This window comes from Pocillopora verrucosa, chromosome 10 (genome assembly GCF_036669915.1).
Source record: "Pocillopora verrucosa isolate sample1 chromosome 10, ASM3666991v2, whole genome shotgun sequence".
Taxonomy (NCBI): domain Eukaryota; kingdom Metazoa; phylum Cnidaria; class Anthozoa; order Scleractinia; family Pocilloporidae; genus Pocillopora; species Pocillopora verrucosa.
Window position 1 is genome coordinate 13,227,634 of NC_089321.1, and position 9,469 is coordinate 13,237,102.

General features: G+C 38.1%; 1 pseudogene; it reads left to right on the top strand.

Moving 5' to 3' along the window:
• The first annotated feature begins 2,726 nt into the window (after positions 1-2,726).
• Positions 2,727-6,659, top strand: LOC136283665 (caspase-3-like; annotated as a pseudogene).
• The last annotated feature ends 2,810 nt before the right edge of the window (positions 6,660-9,469 follow it).

Consider the following 9,469-nt stretch of genomic DNA (forward strand, 5'->3'; position numbering starts at 1 on the left):
ACTTAGTATTCTTTTTTTATTTCAAATACATTTCGTTCCAAATAGGAATAGCATCAGTTCATAGATTTAAAAACAAATCTTTACCACGTAAATAAATGTGTTTAGATAATCGAGATAACCATTGAATCTCTTGTATCGCACCGGAAATAACGTGTCTTGTCTTTGCCCAACTCTGAGAGCGTGGAGCGGCAAAGACGCGAGATACGAGTCTCGCGTCTCGCGGCTTCTCCATGCTCACAGGATACGCGTGACCTCACTATCTTTAAGAAAAATAAGAGACTGCTCGAAGTCTGTATTCCGTTCAACCATTTCATAAGAGTGATGCGAGTCTTCAATTGAGTGAGAAAGTCACAAACCCATTCTTTACCTCACGAGCGTAACCACTGACCACTCACGAATTACAATAGGCTTCTCCTTTGACGCGGAAATTGAAATCGTATCGAATATACAAAGTTATAGTGAGTTCCTTTAGATCTCCCGAACTTGTATCGCGTTGGAAACAATTACAAGTACAGGAAGAAGTCGTTCATTAGCGAGACGTTCATTATGTCTCAGGACTCCTTTTTGAATAGCAAAGATGGAAAAAACTTTGGTTCATCGTGTGGCTTAAGTGGTTTGGTACGACTGTCTGAATGCAATGACGAAGTAAAATATCATTTGATAAGCTGCCACCTGTCTAAAGAGGTTTTTAAGTGAAAATGAGCAAATCTTGGCAAAGATTGGCCTATTTCACCTCGCTCAGGAGGATAAACAAAAAAATGTGGATTTGCTATAGGCATCGCCACACTCTGGGGAAGTTTTGGAGAAGTGCAAAGGTAACATGTCAGTATCCTGATCATGATGGTGTCAGGAAGCGTATCCAAGGCAGAGATATAATTACCTTGCATATGTCTCAGGACATTCAAAAGCTGTTTGGAGTTATTATTCCAGTTGAATCAGGTAGTCTTCAGTAACATTTTCTGTTATCTATTTTTGTCACGTGACATATCTGCTCGAAAAGAGAAGAAATTCTTTATTAGATGAAAGGTACTTAAGTGCACATCACGTTGAAAAAAAATAGATCTATGTGTAAGTGCTTTTAATTACAGATGGAAATATGTTCAATATTGCTCGGTTGATAATCAATAATGTTTTTGTAGAAGATCAAATTACCTGACAACGCAATATACTTACTCATGCGTACGGTTCACAATTATTTGCGGTCAGTTTTCCTCAGTTTGTATGATTCTCATTAACCAGTATGATTAAATTTGCAGACTAAAACACCCCTTATTTGATTAAGAATAATAAAAGTAAACAGAGCATGTCGGTGTTTAATTCCTGATGGATGCTACTGGGCTTTACTTTAACTGAGAAATTTGCAATCGCTTACCTCAACTCTCTGTGTCCCATGCCGTAAGAAGCACAAGAAAAAAGTTGATGATAGCGAGTCTTGGCTGAGACAAGAAGAATCAGAAAAGAATCTACGGTCCTCAGAAACGCCACTTTTAATCACGAGACAACTAAGGTAAATTGAATTAAGTGTTATTTGTTTTATTTAAAACTATCGTTCAGATTATAAGATAGGCGAAAAACTCTCCCTACCGATTTTTTCTTACATTCTGTTAATCAAAAGTTTCAATAATCATAAAGGCTTTCTTGTTGATCGTCTTAATATTAACAGTTTCCAGGATCCAAGGGGAGCAAAAGGAACTCACTATAACTTTGTATATTCGATACGATTTCAATTTCCGCGTCAAAGGAGAAGCCTATTGTAATTCGTGAGTGGTCAGTGGTTACGCTCGTGAGGTAAAGAATGGGTTTGTGACTTTCTCACTCAATTGAAGACTCGCGTCACTCTTATGAAATGGTTGAACGGAATACAGACTTCGAGCAGTCTCTTATTTTTCTTAAAGATAGTGAGGTCACGCGTATCCTGTTAGCATGGAGAAGCCGCGAGACGCGAGACTCGTATCTCGCGTCTTTGCCGCTCCACGCTCTCAGAGTTGGGCAAAGACAAGACACGTTATTTCCGGTGCGATACAAGAGATTCAATGGTTATCTCGATTATCTAAACACATTTATTTACGTGGTAAAGATTTGTTTTTAAATCTATGAACTGATGCTATTCCTATTTGGAACGAAATGTATTTGAAATAAAAAAAGAATACTAAGTAAAATAAAAGTTGTCTGCAACACGAAGCATGCCTTCGCATTAAGGCTGAGAATCCTAATGTTTATCATGATACTTTAATGCATATGTTCGAATGTTCCCAAAAATCTTTTGATAATCTGCCCGCAACCACCCGCACCCCGCCCCTCGCCACTGAACCGTACTGTTTTCACTCAGCAGCTGGTCAGCGGTCACGTATATAAGGTAAACAAACCGATCGATTCCTGATCACCGTTCATGTCGATCGGAAAATCAAAATACCAGCGTGATATTGCCGCGAAGATGAAGCAGTTATGTTATTTGATTCGTACTTCACATTCGAGTCGAAGCTTGGGTGGCACAGGCTATTTCTTGCGTTGGAATCGACGAGGGGAATTCGAACACTAGTTGTAGTGTTTGAATTGTTGGAATAAATGGTCGCATGGGGATGGTAAGTTTTACGAACAATTTCAAATTTTGCCGCTTGAATTGAAAGTAAAGTTCATTTGAATTGCTTTCGTATGTATTTCTGACGGTTTTAAATCTACCTGCTTGATTTATATCGGTTATGCTTCATGTTTACAAGTCCCTCAAAATGGCGGCCAAACTTGGAGATTGCCGAAAATTAGGTAAGTTCACAGAGTTATAAAGTTCTCGTAAAGGTCGAGCCGCAAAGTTTTTTTCTGTAGTTACCTTTTCTATGGCACCTACTTCCTAGCTATGTTAGTTGGATCAGTTAAGAACGCCTCACTTTTTCAAAAATTTACCTTGAATTTGATCGGTTTTGGCGTGTGTGATTTAGGCGAACCAATAAGGTGTCATTCAAGTCTTCCTGTTTCCTTGATTGACACGTGATGGTTACGAAAGTCGCCTCGATAGGCGGAACTCGCCTGAGTTCCGTAGTTTTTTGTAAATTGTCCTCCAAAGTTGTATGAAATTAAAGTCTTGAAAAGTGTCACGACAAGCCTTCGCTCGAGGGAAATTTAATTTCCGTAAAACTCTGAAAAATAAAGAGATCCGATCAAACTGATTGTGGTTTTAGTATAGGTACATGAATGTCTTACAACACACGAGAAACGAGCGAAATCCGTGTCTCAAGCAAAATCGACCAGACCGCTCTTACAGAGACACTCTCTTAATATCGATGAAAATGTTATATTAAAATGGAGGTTAATTTTCTTGCCAACTTTAAAATGTCAGAGGAGGGAACTCAGAGGTAGAGTGACGGTAGGGGAAGAAAATTGTGACAGAACTGCACGATGCACTTCAAGTGTTGGATAATAGCTCGGAACGAACAGAAGGAGCCGGACCTTGCTCAGAAAGCGAGAAAGAGGGCTGACGTACCAAAATGGGTACTTTTTTCCTGGATTACCATCAGTGCTACAATAGAGCAATGTTGATACTACACTTCCTCAACCCTTTTTATCAGCATTCACTGATCAATAGGAAAGAGATATATACTCTTTATGTGAATTATTGAATCAAGGGAGCGAACCAGTTACTTTTACTTTGCTCGTTCAACAGATCTTGGACCAGGTCATAAGAAGTTCCTTTTATCTGTACCACCTGCTTGAGATGTTGACGATGGTAAAAAAACAGATGAAAGATAAACAGAGCGACCAACCAAGCATTAAAATGCCATATCGGATCCACACACTCAGAGCAAGAGTGTATTAAGGTAAGAAAATCAATGAAGTAATGCGCCGATCAATTTGAAGTTTCAACCCCTCCCCCCCCGACTGGCTGAAGTTTTAAAGACTTTAAGGACTGAAGTCATCATTAGAGTCTGTCAATGGAGTGTCATAGGTCTCGTTCCTAGAGAGCGCAGGTCAGTTTGAATGTTAAAGGATTTAAAACCGAGAAATGCATACTACATAATGTATTGATCTTGGTGACGATACGGGAAGAACACTAGTTTTAGATGAGCTTCCTCCCTAACTAACATGACTTGGATATTGATAAGCCTCTAGCGGGGATTCTTGTTCTCTCTATAGTGAAATAAACGCAGGAGTTAAAGCTACACGCAATGACCGTACGATATTACTTTTCGCCCTGGAAAATTGGAACAAGTGGTCGCTGGTGAGAACAGGAGACACTTAGTAACTAGATCTGTGTTTTTCAGGTTTTGCCGTGCATCAAACATATTCCTTTCAAAATTGATTGGGATACTAAAATAATTTAAGTGCATATGCAATTCTGCCTAAAAATGAATGCTTTTTTTTTTCATTAGGTTCAACTGGGCCCTTAACCCCTATCACTTCAGGTGTGACTGTTTGGATTCCGTCTCTTACCCCATTCAGACCAGGAAAACATATCTAGTTTAACCGGGCTTAACTGACGGAAAATCAGAAACAGAGAACAGAAAAAGTGAATTTTCCATAGGATTCAAGTAATCGCTTACTTGTATTTTCAATGTGCTACATTTGAAGTCGACAGCTTCTACGAGGAAAAACAATTTAAATCGTGTTGAACAAAACAGCCCTAAAACATGTGTAAGCTTTGGTGTGAATGGTGTATATGTCATTAGGTAACTATCCACTGGATCGTAAATACGTATTAAATAATATATGCCATTTCGCCTTTTGCAAATTATAATGGTTAAGATTAAAAAAACAAAAGGGGCCCTGAACCCTCAGGGTGATTGGCTCCTAATTTTTCCTAAGAGAATATCAATCATCCTTGAATCAAAAATTAAGATCACGAGAAAAAGGAAATGATCACCAATTTTGGAAGCTCCTGATTGTCAAACAGATTATTCTTGTCAGTACCAGGGGAAATGAGAAGAGAACAGTGTGCAGAATATGAATACCAATGTGAGAGTGTAAAGGGTTAAAAACCACTCATATCGAGCATTTGTTATTGATACAATTGATTAATGAAATTTCTTTGATTGGATTTTGAACCGGAACTTCAATTTTTTTAGCTTTGGCCCAGGAGGTCAGCTATGAAATGAACAAGGATCCTCGAGGATTGTGCGTCATCGTTAATAACGTCAACTTCCAGAACAGGGACCTGAACCGACCAGGAGCCGTCGAAGACGAACGTAGCCTCCAACTTCTGTTCAGGACGCTCTTCTTGAAGTGATTATCCGGAGAGATTTGACGAGCCACGAGTTGGAGAAAGTGGCACAGAAGTTTGGAGCTGCAAATCACAAAGCGTATAACGCGTTTGTGTTCATCGTCATGTCGCATGGAGGAGATTGCGATTGCATCTTGGGCGTCGACGGAAGGGAGACAACCGTCAAGAATTTGATGTGCGAGTTCCGTGAGAACAAGTGTCCTTCTCTTAAGCATAAACCCGAAGCGTTCATTATCCAAACTTGCAGAGGATGTCGAGACAACACTGATAATTTAATTTCCTCACCTGCTAATGATATCAATTTACAGCAGAAGGTCGCGACCAAGTCACAGGCACAGATAAGCTCCCAGCCATGTGATACTGCATTCGTTACTGACTGCACCCTCCCACGGAGCGTGTTTCTACCCGAAGCCGACTTTGTCCTGGCCTTTGCCACCGCGCTGGGGTATCATATCGAGATCCGGATAATGGAACCTGGTTTATACAGGTAAGAAATTGCAAAAACTAAAGCAACATGCTTTGTTCGATTCATGTGCTAACAGTGTAAATTTACAATACTTAATTACCCTGTTATACTCTCACCGACGCAGCTCCACAGTTTTTTTAGAAACTTATCCCCTTTACTAACTAGCCTCCTACTGTCGAGCACCAGCTCCACTTGAAATTTGGCGGTGGCTTATTAGATGAGATGAGGAGTTAAGGGTGTTTGAAGTAGTCGTAATCTCCTAAGAGAGAAGTATTAGAAAAAAAAACTAGAAATGGATAACTCGCTAAAATGGCCTCGTTTCAACAAAGTAGGCGGTCAGACAACAAGCGATGCTCTGTGAAAGTGAGGCGAGGCGTAAATATTCCCATGCAAACTCTTATATTTTTGCCTTGACGCTTACCATGCAAGACGATCATCTCAGAGCTGGAGCTTGGGCTGCCTGTGGGCTGACTCGATTAAGGGTCATTTTAAAGGTCATTTCAATTTCCACATAAAGTATCCTTTTGCCAACCTAGCTTGGCCTGCGTTATAATTTTCGTCTCAAGTTTCTAAGTCTTTTGGCCCATTTTGTCCGAAAACGGTTCTTCTGCCTGGATGGTGATGTTCCTCATTTTTTTGTACTTGATTATTGCAGGCTTTAGTCGAAGTGATCAGCCAATATCATCATCATCATCACTTCCTTGAGATCTTGACAGAAGTCACTAGACTGGTAGTGGAGCGTGTTAACTCTGTCCAGGTTCCTGCCCCCATGGATACCTTGACTAAATTTCTGTACTTGTGAGAGGGGACTGAGCTGAGCGATTTACTGTTAGCCGTTCCTATGGATACCTTGTCTAAATTTCTCTACTTGTGAGAAGGGACTGATCTGAGCGCTTTACTGTTAACCATGTCTACGCTTATACTGTTATTATGTTAGAGATTTAGAATGAAACTTATTGAATAGTTCAATGTTTGTGGACACGATTGTTACCCAATGAAAGAAGAAGATCATCCTTTCTTGAATCAAATTAAATCAAATCGAAAATTATAAAATAAATATGAAATTGCTTCTGGCTTTTTTCTCATTGAATTACAAATCAACTTGATTTTAAGACGCTAGATGTCCTTTTCATCTGTTTATAATTTTATTTTTTATTTTAAGTATAGGAATTATTGTAGAGAGTTAACTCTAAACATTTTCATTTTTTTCTTAACTGCTTAGACTTTTAGACCCTAATTATCCATCTTAACCTTACCATCTGAATGGGAGTTTAAGATAAACTCAAAGAGTTGTTAGAAAGTTCGTACAAAATTTTCGAATTGTTACATAAACTACCATTTTATTCTGACAAAAATATTTCATTCTGCAACAGAACGTAGAAAATGATATGTTAAAAGTAAGAGAGCAGTTACTTCCACTCTAAAAGAACAGAAGTTGATTAAAACACACTTGAAACATGTCTGCTTGATAGCAAGCGAAAAACAAATCCTGTATGAAAAAAAAATAGAAATAGTAAACCTCAAAACACTAAAGAGCAAACCTTAAGAAGTGTAATTGAATAAGTGTAAATATTGTAAAGTTTGCATACTGTTGAATTTAATGTGTATAGTTTGGTCAGGGAGGGAAATAAAATGATATCAAATGTTGGTTGTGTATCAAATATTTTCATCCTGTAACTGCCATTAAATAGCCGATTTTGCTCAAAGAGAGATTAGTAAGATACTCTGGGAAACCCATGATGTAAATGACCCGACGCATCTCATTATTTCAGATTTTAAATATTTACACAGAACGACATTATCGTGCAGATTGATCTCTGGAATCTGACTGAGCCTGTGAAGTCTCAGCTTTAGCTTAGTGATCTTCCAGATAAAAATAAAGAATAGCTTGTTGAAAGATATGTTAGAAGGATCGTGACATAACTTAGAACGCTTTTGAGAAAGGAAATTTCTTTAAGTGCTCGAACAGGTAATTTTAGCTCCGCTTTGAAACATTGCTGTTTGAAAAGTGCTGTAGTTGACCCTTTCCAGAAAACTTGAAAGGAAACACTTTGTGATCATGAGCTATTTAATCAAATTAAAGAATTTTTCTCTTTAAATATTTTTCTCTTTTGTACTTTATCTTAAAAACATAAAATTCGATGCAAATTTAGCGTGCATGCCTCAGGAATACATCTTGAGGTCTTTTAAAAGCCCACCCAATCTTCAGCTCAAGGTCGTCTTGGCCTCTTGTCAGCGGTTTGGTAGCCAAATAATGACCTTTGGGAGAATGGAATTTTTCCTAGAAACCGTGGGATTCCGGCTTTAACTGCGCATATCTACATTGTTAGTTGTTGCTTCCGGTTGACTTCTGCGCATGCTTAAATTAGAGTACACGGTTCGCTACGCCACCGAAAGAAGAGAAGAACGTAAATTACTGTTGTGTACGTGACATAAGAATCATCGTAATAAATAGAAAGTGTGATTTATAAACCAGTAGAAAATACCGAGATTTTTTTCCATTATGTCCTCCGGTGCTCCTGGAAATGTGGAAGTGAAAGAGAAAAGGGATAAGTGATGGCATTTTACGCAGCTTTTACGCTGTTTTCAGTTCTCGCGCGGGGTAAATCGATTGCAAGCTAGTTAGTAGAGATGGACTTTGAGCAAGCAGTTTCATCTTCTTTTAGAGAATTGAGTTCAGAGGAAATGAAAAAGGAACAACGCCAAACTTTAGAGGCGATTGGTTTAGATTTAAGAGAAGTCCTCCTGCCTCTACTCCTGATTCAAAAGCTGCTGATGGAGCAGGTGACTGCACTTGAACCGGGATGACTACAAAACAAAGAAACACAGCAATGTTTTGAAACTCTTATAAAAACACCCATTCCGTCGCCTCTAACATGCGACATACCTTAGAAAACTTTCCTAACCCTTCCTTGATATACTAAACAATGAAAAAATGACAAACAAGTTTCTTTTGATACTAATTTAATATTTTCCTGTTTGACATATTATCTTTTGACCTTTTGAAATGTACTTTTTTATTATTTCCATGCGAGAATAAAATTATTTAACAACTATTAAATGTGCTGTGCACTTGTTCCAAAATAACTTTGGGAAGCAAAATTTAAAATTGTTCCTTGATGTGTTACATTTTGTAACATTTTGAGGCTATTACTTGACCCTGAGTTTACTGAAAACACATGCATATGAATTAAATACCCACATCCCTCCTGAAGATAAAAAGAAAAAGAGCAGCAACGAATATAATTTGAATCTTGAAAACATCACAAGCTTTGAGTTTGCTCTTGCTTCTTTATTTTATATGATTCAGTATGCTGAATCAAGCTAGGGATTAGTTGTTTTTTATGGAGAGAAAAAAAATGTGGAGGGTTCACATTTTGCAATTTTTATGTTTGTGATGTTTCAAGGTTAAATTTATATCAGTGATTCACTAAAAAGAAAGACAAATTAAAAATGGTCTATCCTTTGGTCTGTTACAACTTTTAGCTCAAGTCTTATTTTTTAAATATCGCTGTTATAAGGATAAGGATAATGGTAATGAGTATCTGGAAAAGGTTCAGCTCTCAGCATTGGGTATTCATCACATAACTATACATCACACACACTAGAAGTGCTGGACTTCCATCTTCTTGTACAACAGTACACTCAAAAATCAAGCGAGTCAGGAGCTTAAACTACCATTTCTTTATTAAGCTCCTCCAACTGAAATGGTACTATTCCTTGTTACATGTAAGATATAAAAGCCAGTAGTTCCAGGTTTGTGTACACATAGGCTTCTATATTGTTCATCAAAA